The 21,847-nt window shown below is 44.5% G+C and overlaps 1 protein-coding gene across 1 annotated transcript in view; it reads left to right on the top strand.

The window, feature by feature from the left end:
* Positions 1–21,847, top strand: part of LOC122716543 (discoidin domain-containing receptor 2-like) — a 123,176-nt gene that overhangs the window by 1,112 nt on the left and 100,217 nt on the right. The gene's annotated exons all lie outside the window — the stretch shown is intronic.

The raw sequence follows: 21,847 nt of genomic DNA, 5'->3' as shown, positions 1-21,847 counted from the left end.
GCCACCCTTAATCCGACTTATTGTTAGAAAGCCGTCGGCCGCCGGCTGAAATCTGATTTCTCTCGTTCGCCTCGCATCGGGACCCGTTTACACGAGTGAAGTTTCCACGCTTCTCGTTCGAACGAGTCGGGATAACATCGATTAATCCGCTCCCGAGCCCTCGAATGGAGACAAGTACGACGACTCTCTTTCTCTCACCTTTTCTCGATCGAAGAGGGAAGAAAGATGGAGAGAGACGACGACGACGATCTGAAAGGGAATAAGGTGGATTAGCGAGAAGAGACCCTCGAGAGAGAGAGAAGGGTGGTCGTCGATAGGATCGGTTCACGCACCCGAAAAGGGAACGGGACAAATGAAATTTCCCCGTGGCAAATTGTCCGAGAGCCACGCCGCAGAAATCAGCCCCGTCGATTAACGCGAGGAGGGATCCTCTTAAGACTTGCTAATTTCCTGCCTCTGCGAGATTCGGTTGGATTCGAGAAGGGAGAGGAGGCGATAGGAGGAGAAGGAGGAGGAGGGGTCTGATCCATTAGGGGGTTTCATCTATTCGCCCCTGGAAAACCGCCGAATCGGGACGTGGGCTGCCTTCTCGCTTTCTTTCCACCGATCCCTCGATATACTCGCGTCACGTTCAACCGGGACGATCGTGGAAATGACGCAACAGGCAATGATAGATGAAAGAGAAAGGGTCACGGAATCGGGTAGTTGGAGGTGGTCCAAGGGAACGACGAATTCGCGATCCGATCGAGCGCTTCCCTCGTTCGGTATTCCTTCCACGAACGAATGCGTGGACGAGGAGGAGAAAGAGAGAGCAGTTCCAATGGAGTGGATCTAATCGAACGAATCTTCTCGTTTCTCTCGTTCTTCCGTCGAAATTCAAAGAGTCGAGTGAAAATCTTGCCTTGGTGGTTTTGCGTGGCGAAGACTAAATGGCAGTTTCGATTGTGTTTTATCGAAATCGGTCGGTGCGAGTGGCGAGGGAGGAGGAGATTCTTTTTGAAAAAAGAAAAGAAGGAATCCGCGAAGCGCCTTCGCGACGAGAAAGCGAGATTCGTAGTGGTCGGGACGGGGGCACCGGATCCGCCGGTCACACATCCGATTTCAGCGGATTTAAGCGGAGGAAAGTAGGTTTTGAATATTGATGAAGTAGGGTATGAATATATTCATAAGACTAACAGTTTATTTCTGCAGTCGAGTCGATTCGTTTTTTCCATTGATCAATCGACATCGGTTCGTGGAACCCCTCTGGCAAATTCGTGCCGACGATTAATATTCCTAGGCGTAGCTGGGCCGGCTGCCCTTCTTCCAGCCAGCCAGAAATTCCTACGAATCGAATCGGACGAAGCCTCTCGTAAATTTCTCCTAGTCGTGATCCTAGTGACGTTCGTGTCGAATCCTCTGTCATCGTTCTCCGATTTCTTCGTTATTTATGAGAAGCGTATTTACGTAACTAGATGGACGACTGACACGTTCGTCGTTCGATTCGTATCTTCGAGAGTTGGAGAGTGTTCAGGCAGGGCTTGATCGAACCTTGGCCGGAAAAGGGCCTGCGAATTTGCTCGACAGAGTCGAGATTCCGATCGGTTGGGTCGTGGGTCGAAATAATCGAAATGCTAATTATCCATTTGCATAATTAACGCGAGCGCGATGAAGCGACCTGCGGGGCGCCGTGAGTGGTCCCACATGCCATCGAAGATTAACGGTAGCCCTACAGACCCCACCCTGTTAATGCCCATTTTGAATATTAACTCCTTGGAAATGAGCATCGATTCGCGATATTCACCGACGAATCGCGTCCGACGCTTATGAATTTTCAACGAAATTTCGAAAGGTTGTCCGATACAGTCCGATGTTTGCCCGGTTGAAAATTAATCGTCCACCGTGGAAATCCATTTATATGAAATCTGTCATGAGGTGGACGTAACCTGCTCGTACAACCGAGCCCATCTAATTACACGTTCTTCGTTGCGAAACATTGATAGTTTCTCCTAAATCCACGACAAGCCTGATCTAACGCTCGAGCCTTCGAAAACCCTTCTGAAGAGATTTTTTTTTTTTTTATTTTCTCTAACGAGACTCGATCGAAAAATTGAATAAAAAAAAAAAAAAAAGAATCATTAGTTCGAATAAGAACAGAGTTCTGTATCGAAATATTCGGATTCGAGCATCGTGGTTTATTTTCTCCGAAAGCCTTTTTTCTTCTTCCCGAAGGGACGCCGATTTAACTCTTTGCCTTTGTCTTCGCCTCCAATTAAGATTCTAGAGAGCTTCGCGTGGCGGAGGTCGTTTAAATTCCCATTTTTCCGCTCCTTTAAGGGCGGCGCCACGTAACTCGCACATCGATCGAAGGGAATCGTGCCGCCACACTCCGAGCGTAAATTGACCCGATCGTTTACGGTCAATTTCCGAAAAAAATCTCGCGCCAACCCCCGAGACGTCTGGACACCATAACTTCTTTCGGCTACATTTCCTTCCTCCACGCTCGAAATGACAATCGGGCCAACAATTGGCCCCGTAGATCTTCCTCCTGGCCTTGCCGCGGAAAACCGGCCTCTATCACACTTCGACGTGAGCGTTCGTCGTGCGAGAAGGGATGATAAGTGTTCGGCTGCATATGCGTCAGCCATTTTGTTTGGTTGCTCCCGGTTTAGTTCGATTTCTTTAATTCGTTTCTTAAATCGTCGGATCGAAACTTTCAACTTGGGCAATTGAGCCAATTATTCCAAGCCAAAATTTCGTAGAAATTCCTTACGTAATCTCTTGTTTTATTCGGTTATGATCTAAAAAATCGTGGTCTCGAATTTTTAACTACGTCTAAAAGAATCCAACACTTGTTTAGGTTAGTTGAAAATACGAGAGCAAATAGTTTATTGTTCAAAATATAATCTGAAAAACTTAGCCTCGAATTTTTAACTATTATCCAAAAACATCAGAATCCAAGACTTCTTTCAAGACGATTAGAGTGATAGGCAAAATTTAATAGTTATAAGAGTAAATAATTTATTGTTCGAAACGTAATAACAATCGAAAATAATTGTATTGGCAACGGTTATAATAGCTTTATTCGAAACTTTTAACTTTAAGTTAACTTTTTCAACGCGATCGAAAGAAAATTTCAGGTCTCCGTCAACCACAATTGACCCGTTGAAAAAGTATCTAGTTTGGCATTTACAATTGTTTCCAATTATCATTAAGTTACGAGCAACAAATTATCGAAGCAACTTATCCAAGTAACTTTATTCGTAACTTCGGCTATTAAATTTTCCCCGTCAACAAAAGTCTCGAAGTCCAGATCACTCTCTATCTCTCTCTCGACAATCCTCTTACTCCACAGTAGAAACAATTTAAGAGCACAGCCTCCCTCCCATCAATTTCCAATTTCGCTCTCCAATTGGCTCCTCCTCCTCCTCTATATAGCGCGTTTTCGCTCGCTTTTCGTCCCACGGCGAATCAAACCGCTAGCGCGTCGCAATTAGAAAGCCATTACAAAGCCCGCGTGTACGCAACGAAACGGAGGGCCACGAATTCCCGCGGAGTTGGTGCACACCTTCTGTCCGGGGCTGGATGGATGAGCGGCGATCAGGTGCGTCAGGACCCCCGACCGTCTTTGAGCACGTCCGCATCCTCGTTGACGCGGGGCCCATCATCGCCCGCCCGCTGCCTCAACGTGGAAACGAGAAAGAAGAGACGACGCCGACCACGCGTCGCTGGATCTTCTCGGAAATTGACCGTGAACGATTTACGCCTGCGGAGCTGGTGACGCGTGCGGGACGCTAGACACCCCGCGGAGAGGCCTTCCCTTCCATATTTTTCCCTCCAGCGGCGCGATTTTTCGATTTTTTCAAAGGGCGCGCGTTCAGTTTCGACCAGAAGAAAGAGAATTATTAATTTTTGGACGATTTTTGGACGAGGATTCGAGTCGAGGATCGAGGGAAGGAGAGTTCTTATGCATTTCTATATTTTCCCCTCCAATCCTTCCCTCCAATGGCGTGATTTTTTTATTTTTCTTCGAAAGAATTATTAATTTTTGGACGATTTTTGGACGAGGATTTTAGTCGAGGATCGAGGGAAGGAGAGTTCTTATGCATTTCTATATTTTCCCCTCCAATAGCGTGATTTTTTGATTTTTTTTCGAAGGAATTGCATTTTTGGACGATTTTTGGACGAGGATTCGAGGATCGAGGCAAGGAGAGTTCTTATGTATTTCAATATTTTTCCGCTTTCTTCTAATGGCATGACTTTTTGATTTTTTTTTCGAAGGAATTGTATTTTTGCACGATTTTTGGACGAGGATTCGAGGGAAGAAGAGTTCTTATGCATTTTTATAAAGAAATTCGAAATTGTTCTTCTCTTTTCCTTTGATATTTTTCTGTTTCTCTCCAATGGCGTGATTTTTTTATTTTTTTTCGAAGGAATTGCATTTTTGGACGATTTTTGGACGAGGATTCGAGTCGAGGATCGAGGGAAGGAGAGTTCTTATATATTTCTATATTTTTCCGCTTCCTTCCAATGACGTGATTTTTTGATTTTTTTTTCGAAGGAATTGCATTTTTGGACGATTTTTGGACGAGGATTCGAGGGAAAGAGAATTCTTTCTTATGCATTTCAAATTCGTCCTTCTCTTTCCCTTTGATATTTTTCTGTTTCCCTCCAATGATTTGTTGATTTTTTCGAAGGAATTGCATTTTTGGACGATTTTTGGATGAGGATTTGAGTCGAGGGAAGGAGAGAAGGATGTGGAAAAAAATTTTTGCAAAAAAGTATGCTTTTTAGTTTGTTTCAGTATATTAATTGATTGAAGAAGTTAACTAGTTAAAAATTTCGAATAAAATTATTTTAAATAATTATTTATTAAACTGTTTGAATAACTTTATTCGTAGCCTATTATTGTCGATTCGTTTTTCACATAATACCGTTTGACATTATCGAAGTAACTTATGGAAGTGACTTTATTCGTAACTTCGACTATTAAATTTTCCCCATCACTGGTTTATAGGAAGGGATTGAGCTTATTGGATATGCTTTGGTAAGTGATTCTTTGAATTTAGGAGAGTTGTTTCTTGCGATTAATTTGGAGTAGGAAACGAATGATGAAATGACATCTGATTTTTGGGATAAATTCTGCAAAACAATTTTTTGAAAGAGAGTTCATTCAGAGGAAGGAATCGTAAAATTATTTCTTTAAAATTTGTGCAAACGTAAAAGTTGCGTAACGTTACTTTTTATTTCTTATTTGAAAGGATAGACGTTTCTGAGAATTATCCAAAGTAATTCTCTTAGTTTTGTATATAAAAAAAAAAAAGAAGTAAAGATTCAATGATCTTTCTTCGAATAATTCCTTTCAATATATTCGAGATATTTTCATTGGAATTTATACATATAATATAACGTAAAATAAACCGAACAAGTAGTACTCAAGTTTGATTTTTCTCATCTCAATGACTCACTCCTATATACACAAGGTAATTCGTGAGTCAGAGATAACATAGATACACTAGTACGATCGAAGCAGTTTCTAAAATCGCCAACACTCGAACAATTCGCAAACATCAAAGTTCAAAGTTCGCTAGTAAAATTGCCTACACCGTCAACAGCGCAATAGTTTACAACGAACCGTTTCCAACCGTTCGTTCACGAGCAGATTATATAAACCTAGTAATCGACAGAAATAACCTCACCATACTAGCAAAGAGTATCTTTCTCGGAGCAAAATAATCGAGTTCAAGATCGAGAGATAAGAATTCATTTGACGAAGGCCTGGAGCCATCGGTTTCTCGATGCGTGCCTCATCTTTTTACTCCTCTCGTTCCAACAGCTTTTCAAGAGCGGGAGTCTCTCTCAATTATTGTCCCCGGCTCGACATTGAGATGGACCGAGACCCGGAGGCATAACTCTACGCTTAATAAAGTAAGAATGCCGAGAGGGTGAACCGCAAATACGGTTTAATCGACGAATATACGCGGGCGAAAGGGTAGGTCGGCCACGAGCCGCGCAATTAGCCGCGATTTCTGCCGGGTTCCAGCTCGGGGTCAGCTTCTGGCGTTCTACGCGCTTAATCGACGTTTGTAGAATTAGAATATACACGATTCTTCGCGTCAAGATCGATTCTCAGATTAGAACTAACTAATAAGACGATAAATTTAAATTGGATTTATTGTTAACGATCGATGAAGATGAACGGAGTTACTTGTGTACTTAAAGATCTCGAGATTATTTATTTATATTTTTAACGAAATTTCGATATTCGCATTTCATATCGTCCGATAGGATTTCCATCCATTAAAAAAAATCCTTAATTCTTGAGAATAGTATATATAATACTCTGTTCAACGAGAAATTCTATCCTGAATAAGGCCTGATTCCAATTGCTGGAATAAAGAACGAAAATTCTTTGTCTTGTCGCGAAGAATTAAACATGATGACACGAAACTCTTCTGATCCCGACTTTCGCGATTTTCCGTCGTTGCGCGCCTCGAACGAAAGCACGTTGCAGGAGCAAAGAGCAACGAGATGGGATAAAATATGCAGGATATAATGCTGCCCCCTGAGGGATACACCTGACGTAGGATGGAGCGGATAGTCGGTTGTAAGAGGCTGTACCAAATATACCCACCCGAGGGGATTAGCGGAACCGGCCAATAATTCATTCTAAATACTCGTATGCTAATAACGTTGCAACGAAAATTTACTATTCCCAGGCTATTTCTCCGAGCCCTGGCCCCGTCCACGCCGCCGCTTTCCCTTTCGTTTCTTTTCTCCTTCGACGACCTGTTCCCTGACCAAACCCTCCGATCCTTTCCCACCATCTGAGCTGGAATAACCAGTGTATTAGCTTTACATTATATCCACCACGTTGAAATTTATGCAACGTGATCCACCCGCGGAATCATAAACTCCGCTATCTAGATCGTTTATCCGCGACACCCCCTCTTCGTCCTTCGATTCTTCTCCCATTCTACAGCGCTTCGTTCCATCATCACCCTTCCTTTGCTCCTAACTTTCTTTCTTCTATCATTCTTCGATTCCTCTTTCGCCCATTTCTATTTTTATTTCTGTATCATCTTTCGTATTCGATTCTTCTTTTCTTTCATTCCATTGTCTTTCATCCTTCGATTCTTTTCCCACTCTATGGCGCTTCTTTCCATCATCATCCTTTCTTTGCCCTTAATATTCCTCACTCTTAGATTCCTTTTTCATCTATTTCTATTTCTATATCTTTCTTTTTATTGGATTCTTCTTTTCCTTCGTTGTTCCATCATCCTTCGATTCTTCTTCTATTCTATAATTTTTCGTTCCATCATCACCCTTCCTTTATCCCTAACTTGCCTTCTTCTATCATTCTTCGATTCGCCCATTCTATATTTCGCCCATTTCTATTTCTATTTCTATATCATCTTTCGTATTCGATTCTTCTTTTTCTTCTTCTACGTTGTTTCTTCACTCCATCATCTTTTGTCCTTCGATTCTTCTCCCATTCTATAGCACTTCGTTCCATCATCTTTGTTCCATCATCTTTTCCTTCTCCTACGTTGTTCCTTCATCCTATCGTCTTTTGTCCTTCTTCTCCCATTCTATAGCACTTCGTTCCATCATCATCCTTGCTTTGCTTCTATCCTTTCTTCTTCTATCACAGCATATCATTCTTCGATTCCTCTTTCGCCGTTTCTATTTCTATTTCTACATCATTCGTATTCTTCTTTTCCTTCTCCTTCGTTGTTTCTTCATTCCATCGTCTTTCGTCCTTCGATTCTTCTTCCATTCTATAATGCTTCGTTTCATCATCATCTTCCTTTGTCCCTAATTTTCTTTCGTCTATCACAATGCACCACTCTTAGATTCCTCTTTCACCTATTTCTATTTCTATATCTTTCGTATTGAATTCTTCTTTTCTTTCGTTGTTTCTTCGTCTTTCGATTCTTTTCTCTCCTATTTTATAGTTATTCGTTCCATCATCACCCTTTTTCTGCCCCTAACTTGCCTTCTTCTATCATTCTTCGATTCCTCTTTCGTCCATTTCTATTTCTATTTCTATATCATCTTTCGTATTCGATTCTTCTTTTCCTTCTCCTACATTGTTCCTTCACTCCATCGTTTTTTGTCCTTCTTCTCCTATTCTATAGTTCTTCGTCCCATCATCATCCTTCCTTTGTCCCTAACTTGCCTTCTTCTATCATTCTTCTATCATTCCTCTTTCGCCCATTTCTATTTCTATTTTTATAGCATCTTTCGTATTCGATTCTTCTTTTCCTTCTCCTACATTATTCCTTCACCCCATCATTTTTTGTCCTTCGATTTTTCTCCCATTCTATAGCGTTTCGTTTCATCATCTTTTCCTTCTCCTACATTGTTCCTTCACTCCATCGTCTTTTGTTCTTCTTCTCCTATTCTATAGCTCTTCGTTCCATCATCATCCTTCCTTTGCCTCTAACCTTCCTTCTTCTATCACAGCATATCCTTCGATTCCTCTTTCGCTTATTTCTATTTCTATTTCTACATCATCTTTCGTATTCGATTCTTCTTTTCCTTCTCCTTCGTTGTTCCTTCACCCCATCGTCTTTCATCCTTCGATTCTTCGATTCTTCTCTTCCGCCTCTTCCGTTTCTATGTATCGCTTAAACCGAGAACGGAATTGAAATCGTCCTCGGCTCGAACGAGCCGCGAGAGACGAACGACGAGAACGCGCGATCGAAGCCGAAGGCCGAATGTGCGAAGAGATGTATGGGAACGTATGGGGCGAATGTATCGCGTTCTATCGGCCGGGAGATGAGGAAGAGGGGAGGAGGAAAGAGAGAGAGGGGTTCGATTATCGGCGAAATGGGCGGGGGCGAAGGGTTAAGGCTGGGTTTTGGCACCGGTGCTGACCCGAATCTGGCAGTGAATAGCGAAGCGAGCAGGAAAATTGACCTTGATCGGGCATGAATACCGAGCGTGTGCTTATTGGGATAGGCGATCTCGTGAATTTTAATGCGGATAAATTTGGGGGATGGAGAAGAAAAGAGAATTCGGGGATTTCGTATTAAATATTAAAAAAAATATTAAAAATTGAGAATTTGGGATGATTAATTAAATGAAAGGATTCGTTTTAATGGGAATAGATTTGAGATCGAGGAAAAGATCAAGGATAAATTTATTATAAAAAGATCAAGGAGAAATAGAAAGATTCGATAGGAGGATGTTGAGGAATGTTGAGGGATTGCTGGAAAAGTTTTATTTTACTCGTGAAAAGAAAAAGATGGAAGAACAATTCCGCCATTGTGTTTTCCTCGTTGGAATCTTCCCGACTCGTTTCGACGATTTCATTGAACAAACTGGACGAACGGCTTTCATATATTTACGACGGGAGTAAGAACAGGTGTTACAGGTGATTAAACGAAGAAGCGAAATAACTCGGCCGTTCTTTTCCATCAGGTTCTTTTCGTCTGATCGCTTTACATCCTTGAATCCCGTAAAAGTCAGGGTTAGTTTACAGGCATGCTTCCATGTTTCCTTTGTAACGTTTACGACTCCGTTAAATCATCCCATTTTTCTTTTCATCGCGTAAAATTCTTCGTTTGATAGAATTATTACGAGGTATTATTCTCGCTTGCTAATCTTTATCGACCTTCATTCGGAAAAAATATGAAGAAACTTGGACTGATAGGAGATTAGTATAATTTTTAACAACGAATAAATCAAATTATCATACTTACATTTGACAAACTGAAAATTTAATCTTAAAACGAACATTTTATTAATCTTACTCAATTATTAATTTTCTCTCTCGTACCGATGAGAAAATGTTCCTCTCTCAAAAACTTTCCCCATCTTTCGCAATATCCACCAAACGAAACGAATCTCGTCCCACTTTCAAATTCGGATTCACACCTTTTCGTCCCTTTCTTCCATCGTGAAAATCGTGTTTCCCGGTAATCCCGTAAAGTCAGTAGATCGCGAGATGTTTGGGAAACGCAAACGCGCGGTGGCATAACCGTAAATCAAGCTGCCCCAAGGGGTAATTACTCGAGAACGCGGGCTTTCGTGTTTGCTAAACAGCCGGAGTCGACAGACTTGCCGTAACGAGAAAAGTCCGGTCAATAAATTAATTAAACTGTCGTGACTTGGAAGCGTGGCCGGCCACGGTCCGGCGTAATGCGCTCCTGCCCTGACCTCATTACCATTCGCCAAATCATAATCGTTTCGAAAATTGCGGAAAGCTTTTAGCCAAGCTGCCACTTGGAAGTTAGAGCGGCGGCACCACGTGCTCGAACGAGCCGCGCCGTAAAATTTCCAACGATCACGGAATGCCAATGGACCCACTACCCCCGACGATTAAACTCCCCCTTTGTTTTTCCATCCATCCCACTTTTTATTCCACTCGTGAATCTTTCTTTCCCCGTGGAAAACAGAATGCTTGTCGGTTTTTAATAGTTGCTAGTTGGAAATTTCATTCTCCAAGAAGAGACATATAGGAATAATTATTAACTGGTTTTCATTAGAGTCCTATTTATCGTAAAATTTCCAACGATCACGGAATGCCAATGGACCCACTACCCCCGACGATTAATCCCTCCCTTTGTTTTTCCATCCATCCCACTTTTTATTCCACTCGTGAATCTTTCTTTTCTCATGGAAAACAGAATCCTTGCTTGTCGGTTTTTAATAGTTGCTACTTGGAAATTTCATTCTCCAAGAAGAGACATATAGGAATAATTATTAACTGGTTTTCGTTAGTCTTATTTATCGGTACAAAGAGCCATCTGAAATATATTATCACACCTGTGCGTATATCCATATTTATTTCCCCATTCCTCCAATATCCTCGAGTTGAAAATAAACGTGTTTCAAACTATTGCAATCAGCGCCCCCTTTAGCCACCCCGAGGCGACACCGGTCGAGCAATAATTATTCGAATTAACCACGCAGCCGACTTTCAACGACTTCATCGTTGCCACCTAACCTAGCCGCCGAATAAAGTTATCCCGATTTAAAATATCTTAAACGCCGGAGGGGTTCCAAAAACTCGAATGATATTTCTTCCTTAGTAAAAAAAAAAAAAAAAAAGAAACAAAAGAAAAACGTTAAAACTGCAAAGATATTGCCCACTTTATCAACGTACGTATCGGCGGGGGCAACGTTAAAATTTCTCCAAGGTGTCAACAGCTTGGCCTGGCCGTGGCTTTATGCAAATCTCGATGCATCAATTAGAGGCCGTAAAAGGTGGATCACGAAGACTCGTACAGTTTCGCCCGAAAAATCCGTGGATCGCCCCAAGGAACTTGACAAGGAAGGTGGGAAGGGATAAAACGAGAGAGAGAGAGAGAGAGATAGCCGTGGCTAACAAGACTCTTCCTTTGCGTCTCACTTTGAATGCCGCGCTAACGAGTCGGGCTGGTAAATTATTTCGTAAAAGGGGGCGTTTTACGCGGCCCGCCGCGGCATCCGAGTTATAATTTCCGGCGTGGCCACTTTATAGAGCCGGTCGTCTCCACGGCATTTAAACGTAAGCCGCGATCAATTCCAGATGCACGATCGTGCGTGAGCTTGAACACGAAAACCCTCGCGAGAGAATCGAGATGCATAATCGTCGGAGAGGGAATTTCGCACGGTGAACCCGTTTTTTCGAAGCGTCGCTGATTGCTCGTTCGACGGCTTGTCCGATGAGAGAAAATGATCGAAGAGGAAATGCCAATGATCTTTTTGTTAATGGGCTCGTTCGTTCCTTTTGAAAGGTAATTGGAGATTTTGTTTCCTTTACGAAAATGGATTAATTAGCGGTGCGAACGACGGGAAGAATTCGGTATTCCTTTTTCAAAGGGAGGATTCTTTTTCTTCGTGAATGCTAAATTTAATGAACATTGTCGCAGATCGATAGTTTTTTTTCATTGCGTGTGTACGATTGTCAGATTACGTTACGCATTCTCTCGAATATTGGAAAATAAACCTAACTGAAGAAGAATTCAGTTCATCTTTTAAACATTCATCGGCCGGTAGTAATTTCGCGAGACTTTATCTCTTGAAAATCCGAAGTTTTTATTTCCACGATTTTCGTATCGCCCCGAGCGTATTTTTCTTATCTCGTTCGTGAAGGAGAAAAAAAAAAAAAAAAAAGAAAAAGAAAAAAATCCGGTAATCGGAACATCTAAAAAAAAGAAAAAGGGGAAAAAAAAACTCACGGATTCATAACAACCTTGGAGAGCAGAATCTCTCCAAAGTGGGTATCTCTACCACCACGAGATAGATACAGAGGCGCAAAGTACGCCTCCACTCCTCTATTTTCACGTTCCCCGCGCGCCATAATTCGTCATTCTCGGGCAAGGGAAGGACAAAGGGGCCAGGTCTAGCGTGAAATTAACATGCAGGTCCGTCTCCTCGCGCACCTAAACGCGTCGTCCTACGGTCGTGGATGAAACGCGCGCGTTATCCGTACGAGGGAGGGAAGCCAGAAAGAAAAAAAAAAAGGAAGGGAAAAAAAAGAAAAAGAGAAAGAGAAAGAGAGAGGAGGGGAGAGGAAAAAAAGTCGATGGGTCGCGTGGCCAACAGGCAGACGAATTTCCCAAACGTCAGACCACGAATAGAATCGGTCTCTGTCTCTGAAGGAATTGTTACCCTTTAATGCATGCGGGCGTCCTTTGTGCCTTTTGAGGATTTCTCTCTCACCCTCCCACCTTCCTCCTACCCGTCACCACACGCTTCTCTGAACTTTCTCTCCCTCTCCCTCTCTTTCGAACATTGGCCACCGTGCGGCGGGGCTGCTCACCCCGCATACAAAAACGTGAAAGTAAAGGGGGAACCGGGACCGGACATACAACGCGTGCCGTGTAGGGTCGGAGAGGAAGGGAGGGGGATGGGTGTCGTGTGCGTGGTGTGGATGAAACGAAAAGGAAGGTATATATGCACGAGGAGAGGTGGCCGAGTAGAGTGGTGACCACCACCTTGACGGACAGCGCGACGTGGACACAAGAAGCCTCCCTTCATTTCGTATTCCATTTCACTCTCATATTCCCTTTTTACCCTATTCCTCGTCCATTGTCTATTTTTCCCGTGACCCTATACACTTGCATCCCTACCTTTTTTTCCCTTTCTTTCTTTCTTTTTTTTTTTTTTTTCATTATTTTCTCAACGCAACTGTCAACCGTGGGAGTTCGATGGACGAACTACTCGAGTTTCTTACAATCCAACATTTCGCACACTCGAAAGAGAAGTTCCATCTTTTAATTTTCTCTTTTGTCGCATCGCATATTTAATCGAGTATAGACACTTTTTAGAGAATATTTTCGAAGAAATCAACCTTAACCAATCAACTCGTCAGAGGAAAGCGATGCATTCGAAGAATTTTCTAAAACTTTCAATTTTTATACGTTCTTATGCATTCCTACAGAGAAATTCGAAATCATTCAAATTTTCCCTCCCCTCTCTTAATTTTCTGATCTCTCTTCTCATATTTTCTTTTCTCGAAGAAATCCTTCAACTTACCAACTTAGTTTCTTATATTTCATTCGAAGAATTTTCTAAAACTTTCAATTTTTATACGTTCTTATGCATTCCTACAGAGAATCATTCAAATTTTCTCTTCTCTTCCCTCTCTTAATTTTCTGATCTCTCTTCTCCAGTCATATTTTCTTTTCTCGAAGAAATCCTTCAACCTACCAACTTAGTTTCTTATATTTCAACATTTCGTACACAAAAGAATATAATTGACGAGTTTCCAACTCTTGCAATTTGATATTTCGATATTCCTTCTTATAGAGAAATTCGAAATTTCCCCTCTCTTAATTTTCCTCTCGCTCTTCCACCATGGAGTCGAGTACGCCTTTTGTCGAGAGAACATTTTCGAAGAAATCCCTTAACGCGGTTGCATCTCGTGTATATACGCGCGCGCACACACGTAGTAGACAATCGTACGATCTCGCTTCAGTTTCCGGAGCCGTTGAATAGCCGCGAGCCTCGCCGCTGTCGTGTGCCGCGATCCACGGAATCAATTTCGAGCGTGGGGACGGAGGGAAATGCGCGGCACAATCGCGCGCGCGCCCGACGATCACGGGGGACGAAGGTGGAAACAATGAGGGCTGTCGCGGCGCTGCGCTTTAAGAATTCAAAACAAACGTTGGAGACGGAGGCACGGGTGGATTATCCGGACGCGAGTTCCGGGGGAGGGGGAGGAGGCCGCCTCCGTGGAGGATCACCGCCGCTCTGCCTCGAACCAGATGAATCCGCTCCCCAAACAAGCGTGAAGCACCGCCGGTTTCAGCAGGACAATGAATTATTCTGTTCGGGCGAACGTTTTCATTCCGTGCTCTCTTCTGTGCTCACCGGCGAGGGAGGCGGCCAGAAGAATCGTGGAAGGGAAAGATATCTTACTCTCTCTCTCTCTCTCTCTCTCTTTGTCTCTCTTTTTCCCTTCGTACGAAGAGAGAGAGAGAGAGAAAGAGAAATTCTCTTCCACGGTAGAGGCGTAGAAGGTCGTCGTTGTATCGTTGGAGGCAGTTTTATCTCGCTCCGAGACCACAAAGCCCGGCTGCCTCGATCCCCCTTCAACCTTATGTCCCACATTATGCGTCATATGGAGAGAAATTTCCGGCATGACACGGTCCGGATTACACGAATCGGAGGGTCGGACGATATATACCGTTTCGTATATACGTGCACGCGTATCGTTCACCGTTCCTATTCTAGGCGAAATGGTTTTTTGATCCGGCAATTGGAATCGTTTTAAATTTATTTACTCGAGGCAAGCAGTTTCTCGGATATTCGATTTTTAGTTCAAGACGCGAAAACGAATGGTAGAAAAGAGATCCGTTGTGTCTACGGTTTTAAATAAAAAATAATGAAGGAGTGGAAAGGAGAGAGGAGAGAGGATATTGGATACGCGAGACAAAAGTTAAATAAATCGTTTAGTCATTAGCCCCGTCCACGAAGTTTCCAAATTTCATTTAATCTTCCGGATAACGTATTACGGGATAATTAGATAGTCTCTCTCTCTCTCTCTCTCTCTCTCTCTCTCAATCCTCTCTTATTCCACCCCCTCTCTTTCTCGGTCCATCCAAAGCTCAGACGCGATATCATAAATTTTATACCATCGGGCGCAAACTAATCCCCCACCGCGCACGTTACGTACCGATTTAGAGATTTATGAAATGGCGAATACAATTGCGTAATAGTAATAGTAGTAACAGCGGCCGTGCAAAATTTAACCAAGGGATCGGAGGGGATCGTATTATTCACGAGCATCCACCGATTTCCACGCGGATTCCGAGTCCCCGCGAGTTGTAGTCCGAGCAACGGAGCATAAAATATTCCAACGAATTCGCCCGCGTTAAATTCTACGGGGAAAACGACGGTGACGGGACGAAGAGTCGACGATAAAAATATTCCAAAAAAAAAAAAAAGAAAAAGAAAAAAAAAAGAAAAAATATCCCAGTCGCATTCGATGGAATAATAGGCAAAGGGTGCACGACCGACAACGCAGGAAACGCGGAGCTCTATTTATCCCGCAAAAATGAAGACGTATCCTTCTCGACGTTTGTAATCGCTGGCGTTGAATGAAAGAACTTTCCTTCCTTTTGCCCCGCCACAATTTTATCTCTTACCCGGGATCGCTCGACCCCCCTCCTCCTTTTCCGCTCGCGTGTGCCCCTCCCCTCCTCGCCTCACCACCACAGTTGTACGTCCCTACACGTAGGGAATATCCGTAGGGAGGAGGAGAGGGAGGGGGGGTGCCGCGCGATTAAACGAAAAAAATCACGGCGATATCCCGGTGTCCCGGTGAACGGGAACAGCCCTCTCCGCTCGCTCCTCCACTCCCAACTTTTTCATCTTTTCCTTTGCTGCCAGCTGCAAAAACCCGAGCCCGAGCATTCTCATTCATCCCCGAACTCTCCGGGGCCGGGTTTCTCGGGGAGCCGTCGTTGATCGACAGTCTGCTTACGGATTCAATTACGCCCGGTTATCGACTTTGTGACTACGATCCAGTCCGGTCCAATTACCGCTTCGTTCTGGGAGCGGCGAGCTGCGACAGCGATTAAAAAGGGACCTAACGAAAGCAACGGTTGAGAATCGGGAGGGAGAAACGGATAAGGATAAGAAGAAAAAAAGAAATATTTGGATGGTGATCGATAAGTTATTCCCTCGGCCAGATATATCCATGATATCGCGCGTAATATTTTTTAATACGTTCGCCTTATCGTATTTGAATTTCGAATCGATCGATTATTAAAGCTCGTCGGCCGATTAAATCCGTCGTTAAAAAGAACCGCGGTTCGCTCGAGAGCCGAGAGTCGAGGGCGGTGGGATATTGTACCAATTAACCGGCGCTAAGTCGAGAGCATTAGCTCGACAAAAGGTTGCTCCTCGTTCGCTCGCTTCTTAATTTGCCGTGTCGCGGCTGTTGCTCGAGCAATTAGCGTCGGTTGAGAAAGAAAGGAAGGAAGAAAGAGAGGGGGAAGGAGAAGGAGAGAAAGCGACGATCGGACGCGTTGGAAGGAAGCTCGAGAAAGCACGTGCCTCTGCTTTTTTTCCCCTCTCCTTCCCCCTCCCGCTCTCAGGACAGGGGAGCTTCCTTCCTCCTCACTCCGTGGATCGTTCAACGTTCGAGACCTTTATTAATCCCGTTACACGGTTGGCGAGCACCACGCGAGCAGGTCAATCAATGGTAATTGCTCTTCCGGTCCGCAGACGACGGCTCGCTGCGCGACGCTTTACAGATTTAATCCTTGACCCTTGACTCCCGAACGATCGGGGGATTATTAGCGCACGACCTTGATCACGCCTCGTTGCCGCGAGTTCATCGAGATTTTCGTTCGGGCCTTCCTTCCGCCCGCTCGACGACAGGGGTGAAAGTGCTGGTTAATTCTCGGTTACGAGCTGCAGATTAGAGAATTATCCGCTCGAGTGATTTTATCGGGAGAGGATATATATATATATATGTGTGTGTGTTCGGGGTGAGGAGCTTTGAGGAGCAAAACTTTTGCGTTTCGAGTTTTTTAACCGAGCTTATTGTTCGAACACAAGGCGTTCGTTCAGGCGTACGATTTGGAATCGGACTTTTGGAGAAATTGAAGAGGCACGGTGTATAGAGATCTGTATAGGTGACCTACGGTGGATCGTAGCGAATAATAGGTGCTCAGGCTTACATCGGTTCTTAAGATCGTATAAATACAGAGAGAGGAACCTCTGCTTCTCGTCAAGCGACCTACCGCTTCGTTGTCGGACTTAGATCCTTAGCACCCCATCGTGAAACAGATTTCCTTTATATCGGTTCTACTACTTCTTCTTCTAGGCGTGTCTTCAAACGCTTACGAGAATTGTAACACAGATTCTCGAAGAATTTTAATTTATCGTAGACAAAACTATTGCAAAATTCCAGTGTCGTTTGATCAAAATTTTCCTAGATTTAAATTTCTCGAGAAAGAGAGAGAGAGAGAGAGAGTACCAGGGATAGAAATGACACTTCGTGTACTCTTCGCTCGAGTATCAACTATTGAAATCTCCTCACGATCCTAGAAGATCGATCCAGATCGCATTGTCCGTGAGCCATCGATCGCTTCGAAGAAGGTGGAAAGAGTTAGCCACCCTTCGGATTAAAGAGAGAGGATCGGTCTACCGGAAGCGGAGGAGCGTTAAGCCATCGAAGTGGCGTGCCACCACTCCTGTTCAAATAATAAGCCCGAATGGAAGTTAGATTCCGGTGCAATTGCCCGAGGCAATTCCAGCGCGGGTCGCAATATCCCAGCTCTTGCACCCTCCTCCCCCTCTTTCCAAACCACCCCCGTGGTCCCAGCCACCGAGGGACGGAAAACGGAGCAAGTAGAGAGGAAAAAAAAAAAAGAAAGAAAGGAAGTGGAGTAGAGATCCCGGGCAAAGAAGGAATTCGCAAGGCTATCTATCTCCCTCCCTCCCTCCCTCTCTCTCTCTCTCTCTCTCTCGTCGAGCTTTCGGGGACTTTAATCGCTTTAACCGCTTTTTGCGCGCCGAGGGACGGGTGACGGACGAACGGAATCGAAGGCGCGGAGGGGGATAGAAAAATAGAAGACGAGGCGAAAGTGGCGGCGAGGGAGAAGGGGAGGGGGGAGTGAAAGAGAGAAAGGTTCTTCTCATTGTTGGATGTTCGCGGCGGGAGAAGAAGAAACGATTTTTCTCGCGGATACGAGAGACGGGGACAATAAGATTGTCACACGTCTCCGTCCTTCTTTTTTTTTTTTTTCCTCTCTCTTTCCCCACCCTTTCCTCCCCTCCCCCCCCCTCATCCTTCTCCTCGTTTCCTTTCACCTCGACCGCGTCATCCTAGCGTCGTTTCATCCCTCCTTCCCCTCCTCGACACGGTGGATCCGTGGTGGCACCGCCGTGGACGAGCCACCGTGACTCGTTATTTCGCCGGAGAGATCCCTCCAGAAAACCTCCCTTATGGAAGAAGTTCTTTTCCCTCGGTCCAAACTCGGGGCGGCTCCATTGTCGGATCATCGCGACCCCATTGAATCGAAACCTCCCTCGGCGGAGGAGGAAGTCATCGTTCCCCGGGCCCCGCCGACAAACCAACCCGTCGCCACCTTCTTTTCCTCCCCCCCCCGCTCGACTATTCCACCTAAGTCGCGGAGAATCGTCCTCCTGTGGAAACGACTCTACGACCGACGCGTACGAAGGAAGGGAGAGGGATGGGGAGGTGGAGTTTAATCGATACCACGAGTTCTCGCTCGTGTCGCGCACAACGTGGAACACCGGTTGGCTAGGAGTAATTAGAGGGAACAATTGCGTCAACGGGGGAAGGAATAAACGGGGGGGGCGGTGTTATCTCCTTGTGAATGAAACGCTAGACCCGATTTATATTTCCACGATTTTTATCTCCATTATTGCGAATACCGAGGATAAATTGATAGTGAGATATATTTATATCCCCTGAAAGAAAAAAAGAAAGGATCGTAGAATATCGTTAGATGATTTCCGGCAAAGGGCGGTGACACTTTGACACGTTCTTTGCCGTGACGAAGATTGCTGTGAAAAATTCAATGCATCGAGCGAGCATGCCTGTCCCCGATTATCGGGGAACGCGCAGGATTAAACGAAAAGGATTTATTCCGTACGAGGTGCACCTGTACAGAGTGCACCGTGAGACGGTTCGGAAGTTTATCCGAGGCCGCCCCCTCGGATAAAGATCAAACGGATATCTCTGATAATCCACTTAGTCGAGGCAGGGAGTCGCGAGAGGAAAAAAGAAAAAAAAAAAAGAAAAGAAAGGAAAGAAAGGAAAGAGGGGATAAAGAGAAGAGCACGATAATAGGACGTCCCACGGAGAGGAACACCCGAGGCCTGGGCGCAAATCGCAGCCTCTTCGAATAAACGTTCGGTGAGCGTGAGCACGCACCGGCCACGGCCAACGATCAAACTTTCTCTCTCCTTCTACGCGATCCTTCGTTCGTTCCATTTTCTACAGGATTTATTTTACAATTATTTCCAATGTTGCAACAGCGATAACAGATTTAATCTATTATCCCATTAAGATACAAAGCTCTCGAAGCTGTCTCGAGCCGTGTTTGGAAGACACATCATGATTATATTATAATCAAAAACCATAGTTGCTCGTGGGCGATGAAATGAATCGATATGGAAATGCATAATAGCATTCGTTGCTAAGTTAAGTATTATCCGAGTAATTGCAACGCGTTATTATTTTCGTCGATAGAAATATAAAAAGAAACTTTTTCTTAAATTGAAACCTATTCGTTAATCCTTTAACGCGATTCCACTTACAATCCATCTCAACAAAAACAATTATGAAACAATCTTAAACAATCGTGCGATGGACGAGAGTTCGAGTCTTACTTCCTCGAGCTTTTTGACTTGGACAACGTTGGAATGGAACGTTGTTGAATGGAACGTTGCCAACGATATATTTTTTTCTCCCCAAAGAGAGGAGGGAGGGGGGGCCTAAAGTCACTCGGTCCCTCCGGGTCCACGCCTAGGAAAAACTAGACAATGGAACGGAGGCCTTTATAAACGTGACCCTCTTCATCGGATAGTTTCAGCTGCGGCGCATTATGAACGGATTGCCGACGGGATCATCGACGTGGGGGTCGAATAGGGGACTTCTTCGGGCGCGTTTAGAAGGAGAGCCGGCTTATTAATTCGCAGCGTGCTCCCTTTGTCGCGGTTCGGCATGCTCGAGAGCGTGGAAGATCTTCTCGGATGCTCGAGGAACGATCGTACACGGATCGTACGCGTGACTCGATTCGCGCGACGGGACGGAGGCGGCTCGTGATCGAATCTGATTTCGCGCACCGATTCTCACAGGGAGAGACGCGCATCCTCGTGCATCCTCGTGCACCACGGGCCATCACGCCTCGTCCTGTATCGAGTATCGCTCGCTCCCTGAAAATATATTTTTCCTCGCCTGGTTATATACGAGATCTTATCTTATTAGTGTCCGATTGTTCGAATGAACGACTTAACTTTTGTCGAGGTGTTATATCTACGTTTATGTGAACACCGATTTCTATGCGATTCTAAGCAATTAATTCGAACAATGAGCAATTTCTGTAAAATTATTTCCAAATTCGAAACTAGATCCAGTCACAATGGAACGTGTCCAAATGGTTAATACGAATCTTGTATCGTTATAAATAAATAAATTAATTCACGATAATTATAATGAAATATAATAAATTTGTATAGTAAATACCGTAAATTTGTATAGTAAATTAATAATCATTGTATAATAGTTACTAATTATCACATCGTAGAAAAATTGTAAATAGAAATTATGGAAGAAGGTGGATGCAACACATCGGATATAAACACGAACGAAAAATTACATCCGTCGAAGGAGAATTACCTACATCGATACGAACCTACTACTTATTCGTTACAGACCAAAATTCCCCTGTAATTCAGCCGAACTACGATTATCATTTTTCAGTCCCGGTATTTCCGGATCGTTACCTCGGTGAGTTACGCACGATGTGTCAGAATAGAACGCGGCTAACGCGAAATACGGGGAAGATTATTGCCGTTAAAGCGTAACGAGGGCAGGGAGAGAGAGAGAGGCGATTCGGCCCGGGAAGAGAGAGCTTAGAAATGCAGGTTCGAGAACGACGGTTTCTCGAGGCTCTCCTAATGCTCCCTGAAGCGTGTCTAACGTCGACTCCGGCCCGCAAAATCGGCGGATCCGTGGGGGATTTTCGAAGCTTTGTACACACTCTCTCTCTCTCTCTCTCTCTTCCCGCATCTGCCCCGGATGAGAGAAAATTTTCTCTTCTCTCCTACTTTGCACGCGTCACGTTTTGTAAATCGTTTGTGAAACGTAGCCGGCTAAATTCCCCGATTGCGCCGCACTGTAACGCTCGAGTCAATCGCGAAATTGAATCGAGCTGAGGAGAGTCGAGCAACCCGATTAAAGCGAGAAACCTCTCCACGGGCGCGTTACGTCGTCAGATGGAAGGAATTCGAGGCATTTTATTGGCGGGGGCGGGCGGGGATAGGGAGGGATAGTATTCACGACTGGCGGCGATGCACGCGTAGTCCACGATGGGTCGCGTAGTCCGAGCGAAACGTCGAACGAGAAGAGGCTCGTGGCAATAAAAATGGTTGTTGGCCCGATTCCAGATGCTCGGAATTTTCAACGTGGAACAGCATTCCACGATATATCGCGGCCGATTCCACGGGAGGAAAGGGAGGGAGAAAGGGCTGCGTTGTCGTGGAAAAGGCCCCCCCTTCCTCTCCCGCGATATTTCTAATAAACGTATTCCTCCATTTTCTTCCGTTCTTACATTTTCGCCGCTCTTACATTTCCGGCCGGTTTCGCGCGAATCGTTGAATCTTCTTGATTCGGGGAGGGATTAAAGGGAGAAAAGGTTATTATCTCGAGTTTGGTAATAATAAG

The sequence above is a fragment of the Apis laboriosa genome, unplaced genomic scaffold, assembly GCF_014066325.1.
Source record: "Apis laboriosa isolate Shangri-la unplaced genomic scaffold, ASM1406632v1 scaffold47_cov149, whole genome shotgun sequence".
NCBI classification, from domain to species: domain Eukaryota; kingdom Metazoa; phylum Arthropoda; class Insecta; order Hymenoptera; family Apidae; genus Apis; species Apis laboriosa.
Note: the sequence above shows the minus strand (reverse complement) of the source record. Positions and strands in the feature narration are given on the sequence as shown.